We start from the raw sequence: 20,554 nt of genomic DNA, 5'->3' as shown, positions 1-20,554 counted from the left end.
GAGTTCAGCACACGTTCAACTCGGTGATGTCCCACGAACTCACGATCCAGCAGAGTGTTGAGGGAGATTTTCGTCAGCACGACGGCGTGATGACGGTGATGATGAAGCTACCAGCGCAGGGCTTCGCCAAAGCACTGAAACGATATGACCGAGGTGGATTATGGTGGAGGGGGCACCGCACACGACTAAGAGATCAATGATCAACTTGTGCGTCTATGGGGTGCCCCCTGGCCACGTATATAAAGGATGGAGGGAGGAGGAGGCCGGCCCTCATAGGGCGCGCCCAAAGTGTGGAGTCCTACTAGGACTCCCTAGTCCTAGTAGGAGTCCACCTCCCACATGGAATAAGAAAAAGGGAAGGGAGAAGGAGAAGGAAGGAAGGGGGCGCCCCCTTTCCCTAGTCCAATTCGGACCAGTCCATGGGGAAGGGGCGCGGCCACCCTTGAGGCCTTTCTCTTCTTTCCCGTATGGCCCATTAAGGCCCAATACGAATTCCCGTAACTCTCCAGTACTCCGAAAAATATCCGAATCACTCGGAACCTTTCCGATGTCCGAATATAGCCTTCCAATATATCGATCTTTACGTCTCGACCATTTCAAGACTCCTCGACATGTCCCCGTTCTCATCCGGGACTCCGAACAAAATTCGGTCATCAAATCACATAACTCATAATACAAATCGTCACAGAACGCTAAGCGTGCGGACCCTATGGGGAGAACTATGTAGACATGACCGAGACTCATCTCCAGCCAATAACCAATAGCGGAACCTGGATACTCATGTTGGTTCCTACATATTCTACGAAGATCTTTATCGGTCAAACCGCATAACAACATACGTTGTTCCCTTTGTCATCGGTATGTTACTTGCCCGAGATTCGATCGTCGGTATCTCAATACCTAGTTCAATCTCGTTACCAGAAAGTCTCATTACTCGTTTCGTAATGCATCATCCCGCAACTAACTCATTAGTCACAATTCTTGCAAGGCTTATAGAGATGTGCATTGCCGAGAGGGCCCAGAGATACCTCTCTGATACACGGAGTGAAAAATCCTAAACTCGATCTATGCCAACTCAACAAACACCATCGGAGACACCTGTAGAGCATCTTTATAATCAGCCAGTTACGTTGTTACGTTTGATAGCACACAATGTGTACCTCTGGTATTCGGGAGTTGCATAATCTCATAGTCTGAGTAACATGTATAAGTCATGAAGAAAGCAGTAGCAATGAAACTGTAACGATCATAATGCTAAGCTAACGAATGGGTCTTGTCCATCACATCATTCTCCTAATGATGTGATCCCGTTCATCAAATGACAACACATGTCTATGGTTAGGAAACATAACCATCTTTGATAAACGAACTAGTCAAGTAGAGACATACTAGGGACACTTTGTTTTGTCTATGTATTCACACATGTACTAAGTTTCCGGTTAATACAATTCTAGCATGACTAATAAACATTTATCATGAAATAAGGAAATAAATAGTAACTTTATTATTGCCTCTAGTGGATAATTCCTTCGGTCTCCCACTTGCACTAGAGTCAATAATCTAGTTCACATCGCCATGTGATTTAACACCAATAGTTCACATCACCATGTGATTAACACCCATAGTTCACATCGCCATGTGACCGACACTCAAAGGGTTTACTAGAGTCAGTAATCTTGGTTCACATCGCCATGTGATTAACACCCAAAGAGTACTAAGGTGTGATCATGTTTTGCTTGTGAGAGAAGTTTAGTCAACGGGTCTGCCAAATTCAAATCTTATGTATTTTGCAAATTTCTATGTCTACAATGCTCTGCACAGAGCTACTTTAGCTAATTGCTACCATTTTCAGTATGTATCCGGATTGTGACTTAGAGTCATCCAGATCGGTCTCAAAGCTTGCATCGACGTAACTCTTTATGACGAACTCTTTCTCACCTCCATAGCCGAGAAATATTTCCTTAGTCCTCTAAGGATAATTTTGACCACTGTCCAATGATCTACTCCTAGATCAAAAATTGTACTCCCTTGCCAAACTCAGAGCAAGGTATACAATACGTCTGGTACACAACATGGCATACTTTATAGAACCTATCGCTGAGGCATAGGGAATGACTTTCATTCTCTCTGTATCTTCTGCCGTGGTCGGGCTTTGAGTCTTACTCAACTTCACACCTTGCAACACAGACAAGAACTCTTTCTTTGACTGTTCCATTTTGAACTACTTCAAAAACTTGTCAAGGTATGCACTCATTAAAAAGAACTTATCAAGCGTCTTGATCTATCTCTATAGATCTTGATGCTCAATATGTAAGCAGCTTCACCGAGGTGTTTCTTTGAAAAACTCCTTTCAAACACTCCTTTATGCTTTCCAGAAAATTCTACATCATTTCCGATCGACAATATGTCATTCACATATACTTATCAGAAAGGTTGTAGTGCTCCCACTCACTTTCTTGTAAATACAAGCTTCACCGAAAGTCTATATAAAACTATATGCTTTGATCAACTTATCAAAGCGTATATTCCAACTCCGAGATGCTTGCACCAGTCCATAGATGGATTGCTGGATCTTGCATATTTTGTTAGCACCTTTAGGATTGACAAAACCTTCTGGTCGCATCTTATACAACTCCTCTTTAATAAATCCACTAAGGAATGTAGTTTTGTTTATCCATTTGCCAAATTTCATAAAATGCAGCAATTGCTAATATGATTCGGACAGACTTAAGCATTGTTACGAGTGAGAAAAACTCATTGTAGTCAACACCTTGAACTTGTCGAAAACCTTTCGCGACAAGTCGAGCTTTGTAGATAGTAACACTACCATCAGCGCCCGTATTCCGCTTGAATATCCATTTATTCTCATGGCTTGCCGATCAACGGGCAATTCCACCAAAGTCCATACTTTGTTTTCATACATGGATCCCATCTCAGATTTCATGGCCTCAAGCCATTTCGCGGAATTCGGGCTCATCATCGCTTCCTCATAGTTCGTAGGTTCATCATGGTCAAGTAACATGACCTCCAGAACAGGACGTACCACTCTGGTGCAGATCTTACTCTGGTTGACCTACGAGGTTCGGTAGTAACTTGATCTGAAGTTACATGATCATCATCATTAGCTTCCTCACTAATTGGTGTAGGAGTCACAGGAACAGATTTCTTTGATGAACTACTTTCCAATAAGGGAGCAGGTACAGTTACCTCATCAAGTTCTACTTTCCTCCCACTCACTTCTTTTGAGAGGAACTCCTTCTCTAGAAAGATTCCATTCTTAGCAACAAAGATCTTGCCTTTGGATCTGTGATAGAAGGTGTACCCAACATTTTCTTTTGGGTATCCTATGAAGACGCAGTTCTTCGATTTGGGTTTGAGCTTATCAGGTTGAAACTTTTTCACATAAACATCGCAATCCCAAATCTTAAGAAATGGCAGCTTAGGTTTCTTGCTAAACCACAGTTCATACGGTGTCGTCTCAACGAATTTAGATGGTGCCCTTTTTAACGTGAATGCAGCTGCCTCTAATGCATAACCCCAAAATGATAGTGGTAAATCGGTAAGAAACATCATAGATTGTACTATATCCAATAAAGTACGGTTTTGACGTTCGGGCAAACCATTATGTTGTGGTGTGCTTGGTGGCACGAATTTGTGAACACATTGTTTTAATTTAATACAAAACTCGTAACTCAAATATTCGTCTCCGCGATCAGATCATAGAAACTTTATTTTCTTTTCATGATGATTTTCCACTTCACTCTGAAATTCTTTGAACTTTTCAAATGTTTCAGACTTATGTTTCATCAAGTAGATATACCCATATCTGCTCAAATCATTTGTGAAGGTCAGAAAATAATGATACCCGCTGCGAGCCTCAACACTCATCGGACCGCATACATCAGTATGTATTATTTCCAATAAGTCAGTTGCTCGCTCCATTGTTCCGGAGAATGGAGTCTTAGTCATATTGCCCATGAGGCATGGTTCGCAAGCATCAAGTGATTCCAAAAGCCCATCAGCATGGAGTTTCTTCATGCGCTTTACACCAATATGACCTAAACGGCAGTGCTACAAATAAGTTGCACTATCATTATCAACTTTGTATCTTTTGGCTTCAATATTATGAATATTTTTATCACTACGATTGAGATTCAATAAACCATTTATATTGAGTGTATGACCATAAAAGGATTTATCATGTAAATAGAACAACAATTATTCTTTGACATAAATGAATAACCGTATTGCAATAAACATGATCCAATCATATTCATGCTCAACGCAAACACCAAATAACATTTATTTTAGGTTCAACACTAACCCCGAAGGTAAAGGGAGTGTGTGATGGTGATCTTATCAACCTTGGAATTGCTTCCAACACATATCATCACCTCGCCCTTAACTAGCCTCTGTTTATTTTGCAACTCCCGTTTCGAGTTACTACTCTTAGCAACTAAACCAGTATCAAATACCGAGGGGTTGCTATAAACACTAGTAAAGTACACATCAATAACATGTATATCCAATATACCTTTGTTCACTATGCCATCCTTCTTATCCGCCAAGTATCTAGGGCAGTTCCACTTCTAGTGACCATTTCCTTTGCAGTAGAAGCACTCAGTTTCAGGCTTGGGTCTAGCTTTGGGCTTCTTCACGGGAGTGACAACTTGTTTGTCATTCTTCTTGAAGTTCCCTTTCTATCCCTTTGCCCTTTTCTTGAAACTAGTGGTCTTGTTAACCATCAACACTTTATGCTTTTCTTGATTTCTACCTTCACCGCTTTTAGCATCGTGAAGAGCTTGGGAATTGTTTTCATTATCCCTTGCATATTATAGTTCATCACAAAGTTCTAGTAACTTGGTGATAGTGACTAGAGAACTTTGTCAATTACTATCTTATCTGGAAGATTAACTCCCACTTGATTCAAGCAATTGTAGTACCCAGACAATCTGAGCACATGCTCACTGGTTGAGCTATTCTCCTCCATCTTGTAGGCAAAGTATTGTCAGAGGTTTCATACCTCTCGACACGGGCATGAGTATGAAATACCAATTTCAACTCTTGGAACATCTCATATGCTCCATGTCATTCAAAACATTTTTGAAGTCCCGGTTCTAAGCCGTAAAGCATGGTGCACTAAACTATCAAGTAGTCATCATACTGAGCATTGTCAAACGTTCATAACGTCTGCATCTGCTCCTGCAATAGGTCTGTCACCTAGCGGTGCATCAAGGACATAATACTTCTGTGCAGCAATGAGGATAATCCTCAGATCATGGAGCTAGTCCGCATCATTGCTACTAACATTTCTTAACTTATCTTTTCTCTAGGAACATATCAAAAATAAACCGGAAACTACACCGCGAGCTATTGATCTACACCATAGATATGCAAATACTATCAGGACTAATTTCATGATAAATTAAAGTTCAATTAATCATATTACTTAATAACTCCCACTTAGATAGACATCCCTCTAGTCATCTAAATGATCACGTGATCCAAATCAACTAAACCATGTCCGATCATCACGTGAGATGGAGTAGTTTTCAATGGTGAACATCACTATGTCGATCATATCTACTATATGATTCACGCTCGACCTTTCGGTCTCCAGTGTTCCGAGGCCATATCTGCATATGCTAGGCTCGTCAAGTTTAACCCAAGTATTCTGCATGTGCAAAACTGGCTTGCACCCAATGTATGTGAACGTAGAGCTTATCACACCCGATCATCACGTGGTGTCTCAGCACGAAGAACTGTCGCAATGGTGCATACTCAGGGAGAACACTTATACCTTGAAAATTTATTAAGGGATCATCTTATAAAGCTACTGCCGAACTAAGCACAATAAGATGTATAAAAGATAAACATCACATGCAAAAATATGTGACATGATATGGCCATCATCATCTTGTGCCTTTGATCTCCATCTCCAAAGTACCGTCATGATCTCCATCATCACCGGCATGACACCATGATCTCCAGCATCTTGATCTCTATCAACGTGTCGTTACATGGTTGTCTTGCCAACTATTGCTTTTGCAACTATTGCTATGGCACTTGCATCTTATGCAATAAAGAGACAACCATAAGGCTCCTGCCAGTTGCCGAGAACTTTAACCAAACATGATCATCTCATACAAAAATTTATATATCATCACGTCTTGACCATATCACATCACAGCAAGCCCTGCAAAAACAAGTTAGACGTCCTCTACTTTGTTGTTGCAAGTTTTATGTGGCTGCTACGGGCTGAGCAAGAACCGTTCTTACCTACGCATCAAAACCACAGCGATTTTGCGTCAAGTATGTGTTGTTTTAACCTTCAACAAGGACCGAGCGTAGCCACACTCGATTCAACTAAAGTTGGAGAAACTGACATCCGCCAGGCACCCGTGTGCGAAGCACGTCGGTAGAACCAGTCTCACGTAAGCGTACGTGTAATGTCGGTCTGGGCTGCTTCATCCAACAATACCGCTGAATCAAAGTATGACATGCTGGTAAGCAGTATGACTATTATCGCCCACAACTCACTTGTGTTCTACTCGTGCATATAACTTCTACGCATAGACCTGGCTCAGATGCCAGTGTTGGGGAACGTAGTAATTTCAAAAAAATTCCTACACACACGCAAGATTATGGTGATGCATAGCAACGAGCGAGACCCTCGTAGACCGAAAGCGGAAGCATTATGACAACGCGGTTGATGTAGTCGTACGTCTTCACGATTCGACCGATCCAAGTACCGAACGTACGACACCTCCGAGTTCAGCACACGTTCAGCTCGGTGACGTCCCACGAACTCACGATCCAGCAGAGTGTCGAGGGAGAGTTTTGTCAGCACGACGGCGTGATAATGGTGATGATGAAGCTACCGGCGCAGGGCTTTGCCAAAGCACTCCAACGATATGACCGAGGTGGATTATGGTGGAGAGGGGCACCGCACATGGCTAAGAGATCAATGATCAACTTGTGTGTCTATGGGGTGCCCCCTGGCCACGTATATAAAGGATGGAGGGAGGAGGAGGCCGACCCTCATAGGGCGCGCCCAAAGTGTGGAGTCCTACTAGGACTCCCTAGTCCTAGTAGGATTCCACCTCCCACATGGAATAACAAAAAAGGAAGGGAGAAGGAGAAGGAAGGAAGGAAGGAAGGGGGCGCCTCCTTTCCCTAGTCCAATTCGGACCAGTCCATGGGGAAGGGGCGCGGCCACCCTTGAGGCCTTTCTCTCCTTTCCCGTATGGCCCATTAAGGCCCAATACGAATTCCCGTAAGTCTCCGGTACTCCGAAAAATACCCGAATCACTCGGAACCTTTCCGATGTCCGAATATAGCCTTCCAATATATCAATCTTTACGTCTCGACCATTTTGAGACTCCTCGTCATGTCCCTAATCTCATCCGGGACTCCGAACAAAGTTCGGTCATCAAATCACATAACTCATAATACAAATCGTCACAGAATGTTAAGCGTGCGGACCCTACGGGTTCGAGAACTATGTAGACATGACCGAGACTCATCTCCAGTCAATAACCAATAACGGAACCTAGATGCTCATATTGGTTCTTACATATTCTATGCAGATCTTTATCGGTCAAACCGCACAACAACATACGTTGTTCCCTTTGTCATCGGTATGTTACTTGCCCGAGATTCGCTCGTCGGTATCTCAATTCCTAATTCAATCTCGTTACCGGCAAGTCTCTTTACTCGTTCCATAATGCATCATCCCGCAACTAACTCATTAGTCACAATGCTTGCAAGGCTTATAGTGATGTGAATTACTGAGAGGGCCCAGAGATACCTCTCCGATACACGGAGTGACAAATCCTAATCTCGATCTATGCCAACTCAACAAAACCATTGGAGACACCTGTAGATAATTTTTATAATCACCCAGTTATGTTGTGACGTTTGATAGCACACAAGGTGTTCCTCTGGTATTCGGGAGTTGCATAATCTCATAGTCCGAGGAACATGTATAAGTCATGAAGAAAGCAGTAGCAATGAAACTGTAACGATGATAATGCTAAGCTAACGATTGGGTCTTGTCCATAACATCATTCTCCTAATGATGTGATCTCGTTCATCAGATGACAACACATGTCTATGGTTAGGAAACATAACCATCTTTGATTAACAAACTAGTCAAGTAGAGGCATACTAGGGACACTTTGTTTTGTTTATGTATTCACACATGTACTAAGTTTCCGGTTAATACAATTCTAGCATGAATAATAAACATTTATCATGAAATAAGGAAATAAATAATAACTTTATTATTGCCTCTAGGGCATATTTCCTTCATGTATGTGAAACATCTCTTTCTTTATTACTTCCTATTAATTGCAACAATGGCCAAAACACTAGTACATCGAGCTCCTAAACAAACGGTTTTTAACCCCTTGCCGCGACGGCCTTTGGAACCGCCGCCAAGTGAGTGTGCGATAGGGGGGGTCCTTCCCACACGACCCAGAAACCATTGGGGATATTCCCTCCTGGCACACACGCTCGGCAAAATGAGGTCATGTGCAACCGGCGAGCACTCAAATACGGAAATACATACAATAGAGTTAAAAAATTACAATTATACGGAGAAATTGTTTCCGGTCGAAAGTACATCCCACACAGTCAGTCCCCACTAAACGATTCCGTTCGTATGTACATCCCACACAGTCACTCCAAGGAAAACTTTTCCGTTCACAGGTACATCACACACAATTTTTCCCGTTAAATCGTTTGCGTTATTGAATGTATCACACCCAATCCATAGAAGAAACTGTGTAGCAAAGGCTGTCCATCACACACATGATTTATGTGGTAAACGTTTGCGCAAGGTGGCCTAACGCAAACAGTTTTCAAGAGAAATTCGTGTGTGATTGTTCATTGATCCAACATGGTTTATTTCTAGAAACTGTGTGCGTTGCCTGAGGTCATCGCCCACGGTATTTTTTCAACAACCTTTGCAATAGCAAAACCCAATTAGCAGGCTAATTCACCATTAGCATGCTAATTAGCCGATTATTCATAATCCATTTATTAATATAATCGACATTTCATATTAAGCACACAATATATTTCATTTTCATAATTGAAATACATCAGATTACAACATCATATAGTTTCAGCACTCAGCTACCCCATTACACAACTACACCAGGACCAAGTTTCACATGCAACATCTATAACCTTTCGAAATTAGCATCATAGAGGGTACATCGACAGATGTATCTCAGCTGGAAAACTACAGAAGCAGAAGGCGAATATTGAGCCTTCATTGATGTTGAAGGTCTTTGTAAATTTTGGCATGTGCCTGTGGATGATTGACCGTCCATCCTTTGTCCTCTTCAAGAACACTTCAATATTGAACCGTGGGTGTTGTATGAATAACTTCCTCACCTCCTGACCATACAGGTGGTTTGAGAGGTAATCATCAGTGAACTGCTTTGGAAAGGCCTGAAAACAAGGATGTGCGTAAATATCTTCTCTATATTGGAAATGGGGCAAAGGAATAAAAAAGGCAAGGTATAATAGTTAGTACCATCATGTAGTGAATTGATGTCTTCTTCATTGTGCAGACAAAGATCTGGTTGTTTTTTGTCACTAATTTCTTTATCCTAACAATCTTTCCGAGTTTCTTGACTTGACTGATATTCATGGACAACTCATTTCCCCATACGCAAAAGGGTCGAACAGTGGGTCAAAACCTCTGACAGCAGGACCTACATGTGCAAGACCAAATTGTTAAAAACCGAAATATTAGAATGGTTCCTGCAATTGCACAATAATGTGCTATTAGACAACGGACCATGCACGTGCTAACCTTGATTGTAAACCTCAGTGCTTCCCATTGTTTCCCTGCAACACATATAAGGTAGTTAGTCATCAGCTTAAGTAAGGGTTCGCATGCTATCAGTAAAATATGTTGATGAAAAATAAGCACATTGCAGATTCATCAGATTAATTCAAGCCAGATGTAAAACCCATTTATCCAAACCAAGCATGATTAAGAACTAGGAAATATAGCACTTGTATATGTTTCTCGTGTATTAAGTGCAGCCAAATTCAATTAATTCCTCACATGCACAACAATACAAAATTCTACCCACGACAATTGGACATCGCAGTGTAGAATTGAACCAAGCAGTTAGCTAAACACCACCACAAATGAACCAAACATTAACTGAGCACCACATTGCACAATATAACATACTCCTAACATTAACTGAGCGGCTGATGCACATCGCCTTGGGCCGGCAGCTCGGGAGGAACGCTAAAGCTTACGTCGACGACATTGTGGTGAAGTCTTGGGAGGCAGAAACCCTGATACATGATCTGGAAGAAACTTTTGCGAGCCTCAACGAAGTAGACCTGCGGCTCAACCCGGAGAAGTGCATGTTTGGAGTCCCCTCGGGCAAGCTCCTGGGTTTCCTCGTGTCCCACAGGGGCATCGAAGAAGGTCAAGGCAGTCAAAGACATGAGTCCGTCAAGGACCCTCAGAGAGATGCAGAAGCTCACCGGGCGTGTAACCGCGCTAGGGCGTTTCATTTCCATGCTGGGAGCGCTGCCCTTCTTCAAGCTGATGAAGAAGAAGGGCCCCTTCGAATGGACTGAAGAGGCCGACAAGGGATTCCAAGATCTCAAGAGGTATCTTACCACCCCACCAGTGATGGTAGCTCTACGTCCTCGGGAGCCCCTGGTGCTCTACCTTGCGGCCACCCCGTACTCCGCTAGCGCAGCCCTGGTGGCGGTCAGGGAGGAGCGCCGGACCAAGGCCGCAGCGACCGTCCAGACTGAAGTAAAGCAGAGCCAAGAGGGCCTCGCGAAGACCATGACCGCGACCGAAAAGGAACATCCGCAGCAGGAGAACATGCCTAGAGCAGGAGAGGCCACTCTGAGCGACCAAGCACTGGGGGCTCCGTCGTCTCAGGGGACGCCTCGACCTCTGGAGGACGCAAGCTACGCCAGCACCCTCGACCTCCTCGAGCATCCCTTGTACTTCATCAGCACGGTGCTGCGGGACGCAAGGGCACGGTATCCCATGCCTCAAAAACTCCTCCTCGCGCTATTAGTGGCCTCACGCAAGCTGCGGCACTACTTCCAAGGCCATCCAATCAAAGTCGTCTCAGCATACCCCTTGGAAAGGGTACTCAGGAGCCCCAACTCAGCTGGAAGGGTCGCTGAATGGAACATCGAACTACAGACATTTTAGCTAGAATTCAGTACGACCAGAGTCATCAAGGGGGCCGCACTTGCGGATTTCGTGACAGAATGGGCAGAAGCGCCGGGTCTCGAGAAAGGCAAATACCGGTCACTTTCCCCGGGAAGTGAAGCACCAGACGATTGGGTCATGTACTTCGATGGGGCGTTTTCCCGACACGGTGCGGGAGCTGGCGCAGTACTCGTATCCCCTACCGAGGACAAACTCTACTACGCCGTACAACTCTGCTTCCAGCACGGAGAAAAGGTCTCCAACAACATAGCAGAGTACGAAGGCCTAATAGCAGGCTTGAAGGCGGCAATTGCCTTAGGGGTGAAACGCCTCAACATCAAGGGCGATTCGCTGCTCCTCGTCAACTTCTCCAACAAGATATACGAGCCGAAGGACGAGCATATGGAAGCCTACCTTGCTGAGGTTCGCAAGATGGAGAAACAGTTCTGGGGGCTGGAGTTGCAGCATGTGCCTCGTGGCACCAATCATGAGGCTGATGACATTGCCAAGAGGGCATCTAGGCAACTGCCTCAGGAGCCTGGCGTCTTCGAGGAACGGCTCTTCAAACCCTCGGCGGTGCCGTCACTGTCGAGCACGGCACAACTAAAGGAGGAGCTACCTCAGCCGCCTGCCTCAGGAGCCCCGGTCTGCGGCCCGGCCTCAGGGGCACCCCTACTCCTGGCGTTGGAGCCTCAGGAAGGGTGTTGGATCCCGGAGGTCAAGAACTACTTGATGCAATGGACTCTGCCGGAGAACGAGGAGGAGGCGGAGCGTGTGGCGCGACAGGCCACAGCTTATTGCATCAAGGATGGAGAGCTCTACCAGAAGCGACCGAATGACATGTCCCTATGCTGCATCTCCAGAGAGCAAGGGAAGGAGCTGCTGGCGGACATACACGACGGAGACTGTGGGCACCACTCGTAGTCACGAACCCTCGTCGGCAAGGCGTTCCGTAGTGGATTCTACTGGCCCACGGCGCTCAACGACGCCGTTGAGCTGGTGAAGGCTTGTGACGCCTGCCAGTTTCACGCTAAGCAGATCCATCAGCCTGCGGGGGGTCTACAGACTATACCCCTCTCATGGCCGTTCGCAGTTTGGGGGCTGGACATTCTGGGTCCGTTTCCTCGGGCGCCAGGGGGCTATCGCTACCTCTACGTCGTTGTGGACAAGTTCACCAAGTGGGCTGAGGTGGAAGCTGTCCGCACAATCCCGGCAGGCTCCGCAGTCAAGTTCATCAAGGGCTTTGCGAGCCGATTTGGGGTGCCTAACCGCATCATCACCGACAACGGTTCGCAATTCACCAGTAATCTCTTCAAAACGTACTATGCTAACCTTGGAACGCAGGTATGCTACGCTTCGGTAGCACACCCCCGGAGCAACGGCCAGGCCGAGCGAGCCAACACGGAGGTCCTGAGGGGCCTCAAAGCCAGGACCTTCAAGAAGAAGCTGGAGGCCTGTGGCAGGGGTTGGTACAACGAGCTCCAGTCCGTGTTGTGGTCAATCCGCACAACTGCGACCAAGCCGACTGGCGAGACCCCGTTCTTCCTCGTCTATGGAGCAGAGGCTGTTCTCCCTCACGAGGTCAGGCGTCGCTCCGCACGGGTCCTGGCGTTCGACGAGACGCAGCAGGACGCCATGCGGGGGACGGATCTCATGCTGGGGGAGGAACGCCGTCGAGAAGCCGCACTGCGAGCGGCAAGGTATCAACAGGCGCTGCGACGATACCACTGCCGCAACATCCGCCCCAGAACTCTTGAGGTAGGGGATCTCGTGCTCAGACGGGTTCTCTCCAGGGAGGGGCTGCACAAGCTCTCTCCCATGTGGGAGGGCCCATTCATGGTTGTTCATGTTTCCAGGCCTGGCTCCGCGCGCTTGGAGACCACAGAGGGGGTACCCATCCAGAACGCGTGGAACATCCAACATCTCCGGAGGTTCTATCCCTGAGCGAGGCCTAGTGCCTAGGAAAGGCCCGGTGCCTGTGAAGAAGGCAAATGCCTGTGAAGATGCCGCATTTTGGGAAAGGCCCGGTGCCTATGAAGAAGGCAAATGCCTGTGAAGCTGCCGCATTTTGGGAAAGGCCCGGTGCCTGTGAAGCTGCCGCATTTTGGGAAAGGCCCGGTGCCTGTGAAGAAGGCCAATGCCTGTGAAGCTCGCCGCCCGTGACACTCTCACGTAATAATCAGTGGGGCTGTACACGCCCCGGAGTCTCCGGAGTGCCGCCCTTGGGACTCGGGGGCTCCCGCCCATGCCCAGTGGCAGCACTTAGCTCCGCGCTGGTGAGAAGACGTCGAAGACTAGAATAGGTGCCGGACGCGGCTTTTTCATTTGCTTTCTGCAGTTGGCTTGTTTATTCCCGTTTGAGGTTTTATTGGAGCTGTTGACGTTCCTGGCTTGTGACTCTCTATCTTTTTCACTCGCTTGCCTCGTTTTCTCTCGCACAAGTCTAGCGAGGGAGGTTCGCGGGCGCCCTCGCGAGTGTTTTCTGCCCCGATCGTTTGGAGCTTTCCTATCCGAGTCCTCTACGAGAGCACCCCTCCCAGTCCGTGCCCCACGGGCATCGCGACACGAGCGTAGGACCTGGGCCGATCGCCCCCACAGCCAAGACTGAAAGTTACCCCTCCTACTGTTCCTTGCAGGGCATGAAGCGCACAGCGAGGCCACGGCCTTGAGAGGCGAGGACCGCGTCAAGCCCCACTGAGCTAAAATAATTCCCGCACATGGGCGCACGGCGCAGAAACATAGCGCAGAAATAGCGAAAGCAGCGCGATGATTAACAGCAACAGTTCTAACACGCCCCCGCGGGGCCCTATACTACCTTCTATTGCTGCGCAGGAGAAGAAGAACAACAAAATGGGCGCGACTCGTCCGGCACCAACCAACAGCAAAAGTTCGGGCTGCTCCTGGGGCTCAGGCGGATCCCTCCTCTCGCTTCACCGGGGCGCGACGGCGGGCTGACCCGCTACCTTCACCCAGGCAGGCGTGACGGCGCGGGGGCTGGTCGCGGCCACCACTGGAGGAGTTGCTGCCTGAGAAGGAGTTGCGGCCCGTCTTTATCAGCTCAAGCTCAAGACCCTCGCGAGGGGCCAAGCCTTGCGGGGCAGATGACAGGAAGCTTCCTCATAAGCAGCCTCATCAGGCAGGCTCGCGAGGAGGCGGAGAGATCAAGGCAGGGGTGCCTCGCGAGGAGCCTGTGACGCAAGCCATGACGATCGAGACCAGGCGGGCGCCAGACGGGCGCTGGCCTGCGCAGTGTCCTTGTTTCCCCTTCGGTGCAAAGGGGGCAAGCACAAGCCAAGGCATCGGGCAAAGGTTACCATTCCGGTGCAACGAGACCAAGACCAGCAGAGCGGCAGGGCAGAGGTCACCGTGGAGCCCAAGACGGCATCATCACCAGTGCTTTTGGTAGCCGAAGACTTCCTTTGGTCAGGATAACTTGTACTAGATGTTCCCCTTCAAAATGGCCAATTGTTGGCGCCCTTCTCGCTCATTATTTGGGGAGAGGCCCAGGGCCTCTATAAATAGAGCTAGCCACCACAGAGTAGAGAGACCTGATCAGACCAGACCTGGTAGAGCCCTAGCAGAAGAGAGAGAGAGAAAGAGAGAGAGAGAGAGAGAGAGAGAGAGAGAGAGAGAGAGAGAGAGAGGCGATTGAACTCACCCAAGCAGTTCATCGCATCAGTTCAAGAACACCTCTCGCGAGGCTGTTCTTCCCTTGTACCGTTCATCATCAGCCCCTGAGGCAATCCACCACACCACACACTGGAGTAGGGTATTACTCCACAACGGTGGCCCGAACCAGTATAAATCTCGTGTCCCTTGTGTTGTTCATCGTTTCCAGCTTAGATCACACGAGGAGATCGGACGTAGATCGGTAGGGGAGAGATCTCCGCGCGCACCCCAGAGTTTGAACCTTAAGGGTCTGCCGAAACCCGAAATCCGACAGGTGCATGCTTAGGTCCCATGCAAGAAATGGGAATGAATTTTAAACACCCCGCCACCGTCACTACGTCGCAAACATTGAGATACATGTCTTTTAAATTCTAGTAAATCCAAAACTCGTCTGAAATTCATGAAACTTCGCATGCTATCATGGAGCTGCATCAACATCTCGTGGTATAAATCTTGTCCCATTTGGGGCAGGTTTGGTTATAAGGTTCTCACAAACCAGAGCTTCTCACAACAAGTGTGATGGTTTCGGTAGGGAACGTGCCACCTTTGGGGACGAAACGATATCTGTTTCCCCTGATTGCTTTCCAAAAAATTTGAGTGTCAACATAGAACAACACGAGTGTTGTGTTCAATTTTCAAATTTTTCGCAGTTCGTTTGGACATTTTTACACATTAACTGGGTTTCCCAGGCATTTTATGCGCATAATTCAAATTTGAACTACATGCACATTCTCCAGTGCATATAATCTGGTTGAAAAATCAAATATGTGTCCTCGGTTGCATGCTTAGGTCCCATGCAAGAAATGGGAATGAATTCCAAACACCTTGCCGCCGTCACTAGTCCGCAAACATTGCGATACCTGGTTTTTAAATTCTAGTAAATTCAAAACTTGTCTAAAATTCATGAAACTTGACATGCTAACATGGAGCGGCATCAACATGTCGTGGTAAATGTTTTGTCCCATTTGGGGCAGGTTTGGGTATAAGTTTCTGACAAACCAGATCTTCTCACAAGTGTGATGGTTTCGGTAGGGAACGTGCCACCTTTGGGGACAAAACGATATTCGTTGCCTGTTATTGCTTTCAAAAAATTTGGAGTGTCAACATAGAACAACAGGAGTGTTGTGTTCAACTTTGGAATTTTTCAGGGTTCGTTTGGACATTTTTACACATTAACTGGGGTTTCCAGGCATTTTATGCGCATAATTAAAATTTGAACTACATGTGCATTCTCCATTGCATATAAACTGGTTGAAAAATCAAATATGTGTCCTTGGTTGCATGCTTAGGTCCCATGCAAGAAATGGGAATGAATTTCAAACACCCTGCCACCATCACTCAGCCGCAAACAATGAGATACGGGGCTTTTAAATTCTAGTAAATCCAAAACTCGTCTGAAATTCATGAAACTTGGCATGCTATCATGGAGCAACATCAACATGCTGTGGTAAATTTTTTGTCCCATTTGGGGCAGGTTTGGGTATAAGCTTCTCACAAACCTTAGCTTCTCACAACAAGCGTGATGGTTTCGGTAGGGAACCTGCCACCTTTGGGGACGAAACAGTATCTGTTGCCTCTTATTGCTTAAAAAAAATTCTAGTGTCAACATAGAACAACAAGAGTGTTGTGTTTACTTTTGGAATTTTTCGGGGTTTGTTTGGACATTTTTGTGCATTAAGTGGGTTTTCTAGGCATTTCATGTGCATAATTCAAATTTGGACTACATGCACAAGCTCCGGTGCATATAAATTTGTTAAAGAATCAAATTTGAGTCCTTCGGGGCATGCTTAGGTCCCATGCAAGAAATGGGAATGAATTTCAAAACACCAGGGCATTGTTGATTGCCGACAAAATGTTGAGATACTTTGTTTTTTAATTCTAGTAAATCCAAAACTCGTCTGAAATTCATGAAATTCGGCATCCTATCATGGAATGGCACCCGACATGTTGTGGTATTTTTCGTGTCCATTTTGAGAGAAGGTGCACTCGAATAACAGCCAACAAAGGCATTTTGAAACAAATAGCTGCCACTGTAACATCTCAAACGTTTTGTATAATTTAACTTGTGTGTGTTCTGTTAACCATTCACATGACGCCATGCCTCACTCTTTTAATGGCTAGGAGGTGCCGTGCAGACAGGTGCTTGACTGCTTGACTAAACAGAAGGCGTGCGAGCTGTACTCCAATGCGGATGCTCAATGGGAAGCGTGCGAGCTGTACGCCGCGCAGGCTCATCAGGAAGCGAGCCCTTTGACTTCCATGGCCGCCCGCCTTGCTCGCATCCTCTCCATTAATGGCGCCCAAGCTGCATTTTAATTGGGTTTTTAAATATAAAACACTCATTGCAAATGTTTTAGTTAGAACACCCGTATGCAAACTGACAACTTCCCCAGGAAGCCAAGGGAAAATGTGCCGAGCGGGATTTGTGCAGCTCTTGATCGCAAACATTTTAGATAGAACACCCGTATGCAAAGTGAGAGCAGCGCAGGATTTGTGCATCCCTTGAACGCAAATGGTTGTTTTGGATGACCCGTGTGCAACCACGTACAAACAATTTGGTAAGATTTGCATCTGTCATATTGGGTATGTTGCCATTTATCAAACTGGAAAGATTTGCATTTGTTGATCTAGTAACGTTGCCTTTTGTGAATCCTGGTAACACTGCGATTTGTCAAAATATGCAGCTAGAAATCACTAGCACTATCTAATTTTTGCAACTAAAATTCAGTAAATAAGCATAGATTTCATTCATAGCACTACAAAAAAGACACATCCATGACATTTTGGGCTGAACGAATTTTTTCTGTCATACTTACGACACTTCTATGACGATAATTGTGACAAAACCCGATATCATCATAGATATGGTGGGGTCCTACTTCTATGACAAAAAATCATGACAAAAAATGGGCTTTTCATCCTGGGCGGGCCGGAGTCGCAGCTGCATGACATTCTTTGGGCCGTCCATGATGGAAAAAGCCGTGGTAGAAGCGAGGGCGAGGAAAGTATCGGGGGAGTTCCCGGTTACGGTGGGTGATCGGGGCCGAGCGATGCGCGTTTCACTCATACGTACGCGCGTGTGTGCGAGGCATTGGGCTCTAACTGAACCCGAGCGAGGCATTGGGCTCTAACTGAACCCGAGCGATTGCACTAGGTACGTTACTGAACCCGAGCGATCGATCCCTTGCTGTTAACTGAACCCGAGTGATTCCTTCGCTACTGCTGCTAACTAAAGCCGATCGATCGCTGCTGCCTCCTTCCCTTGATGAACAGTGAGCGTTGTTGAGGGTGTTTGGATGAATAGTTCCTGGTGGGGGTTGGATGAACAGGACCATGTGGTAGTAGAGGCTGTTGCCGCTGGATGAACAGTACCCCGATCGATCGAGCCGGTGGATGAACAGGACCCTGTGGAGGGCTGGATGAACAGGACCTCGTGGAGAGCTGGATGAACAGTAGCCGGTGGAGGGCTGGTTGAATAGTAGCCGGTGGAGGGCTGGATGAATAGTAGCCCGTGGAGGGGTGGTTGAACAGGACCCCGTGGAGAGGGCTGGTTGAACAGTAGACGGTGGAGGAGCGTGCGGTGGAGGCTGGATGAACAGGAGCCCGTGGATGAACAATTGCAGGTGGAGGCTGGAAGAGGTCGATGGTGGATGAACAGTAGCCCGTGGAGGCTAGAGGACGTCGACGGTGGAGATGAACAGTATCCCATGGAGTCCCGTTTTGCGGTACGCGGCACCCCTCCCGATGAACAGGACCCCCATTTCCATCGTAGCGCTCCAACACAAGTCCGTTTCCTCCATTTTGCGGTATGCCACACCCCTCACAATCAATAGGACCCCGTTTCCACCGTAGGAGGTCCGTTTCCTCCGTTTTGCGGTACGCCAGACCCCTCCCAATGAACAAGATCCCATTTCGACCGTGGTCGGTCGAACACAAGGCCGTTTCCTCTATTGTGCGGTATGCCTGGCCTCGTTTCCATCGGTTGTTCCGTCCAAGCCGGTTGGCTCCCGATGAACACGACGACGCATTCCGTTCCGACCCAGCCGGTTGCCTCCCCATGACACGACGACAGTGCAGCTTCTCCATTCCGACCCAGCCACATACACGAGGCCTGGCCGTACGTATGTGCGAGTAGGCATTTGAGACCCCACCCATATGAACCTACGTGGCCCTATTTACTTTCTTGCACCCTGGCCGCTGTACGTACGTGCACATGCTACATGCGCACCTCTACTACGACACATGCGTGCCTTTACTACGACATGTGCCCTTCCTTATGCGGCCACGGTTCATCGCTGCAGCCTGCAGACAGACCGATCGTATGTACGTACACGTTCGCCACCAGAATGGCAATGCTATATACGCTTCGACCAGGTGGGTCCGGACTGTCAGGCACTTCCTTGCATGCGAAGATGTAGCTGGTGGGTCCCAGCAGTCAGGGGGCGAATCATTTTTTTTGCCCGTAATATGGACGCACTTCCTTGCCTGCGAAGATGTATCTGGTGGGTCCTAGCAGTCAAGGGGAATTTTTTTTCCGCAAAATACAGTGGCCCGTCCGGTGGGTCCCTGCTGTCAGATGGAGGAATCATTATTTTCTGCGTTATAAGGAGGCACTTCCTTGCTGCGGCCGTGGACCCAGCTGTCAGCCTCTCCATGTACAGTACTCTTCCGATGGAAGTCGTTCGTTGAGCATATTGACCACGCCGCGCCGAGAGCACCAAGGCGGTGGACGACGGCGAGGCCCGGGAAGGGAATGACGCGGAGCCAGGGAAGACGCAGCAGTGGATACCCACGTGGAGAGGAGTATGAGGGTTCACTGGTTTGGTTGCGGTGTGAGGCTGTCGTCGCCGCAGGGCCTGGCCAGCGGTGGGAGTAGTAGGGGGCTGTGAGGCCTCCGTGGCAGCCCAGCTGGCCACGGGTGGCAGGAGCAGGTGGCACGACCGGCGCTGCTTTGGGCGGCTGGAGCAAGAAGACCAGAGGTTGAAGAAGCACAACGACCGTTGGATGGACATCGTACGGTCACTTCAGCTAGAATAGTTTATATTGACTAAGTTGACAAAGCCCTTGGTATGCGTCAACTTAGTAGGCCCACAGGTCAGCCTCCGAAACGCTGCGCCCCAAATATCAGTGGGAGGAATCATTTTTTGGGCAGGTGAAGCTAGAATATCCAAGATTGAAGAAGAAGCACGACATCCGTTGGATGGACATCCAATGGCCACTGTTTCTAGAACCGTGTGTTGACTATAGGTTGATAAAGCCTTGCATACGCGTCAACTTTTTTAGGGGACGCGTCAACTTAGTAGGCCCACAAGTGTGTCGCAGAGAACTTATAGCCCATTTGAGATATGTAAGAATGTACAACCCATTTTTGAATTCTAATGGAATTTACTACAACCCATTTATAGTTTGTGAAAAGTACAACCCATTTTCTAGCTAGGAAAACGATTAATAATTTCAACCAACTTTTCAAAACAGAATTCAATAAAATTTCCCACACTTTGATAGGATCCGAAATATTTTTATCCCTAGATTTCTAGTCAGATTAAATACAATTTCAATATAAATTTGTCTTACATAAAAATCCAACGAAACATTGCGCGCGCAACAATTAATGAAATTAAAATTTTCTAAATCAAAAAATAATATTTTATAAACTAATTACGTGTT

The sequence above is a fragment of the Triticum dicoccoides genome, chromosome 5B, assembly GCF_002162155.2.
Source record: "Triticum dicoccoides isolate Atlit2015 ecotype Zavitan chromosome 5B, WEW_v2.0, whole genome shotgun sequence".
Classification (NCBI taxonomy): domain Eukaryota; kingdom Viridiplantae; phylum Streptophyta; class Magnoliopsida; order Poales; family Poaceae; genus Triticum; species Triticum dicoccoides.
The sequence above is the reverse complement of the archived record's forward strand: the minus strand, read 5'-3'. Positions refer to the sequence as shown.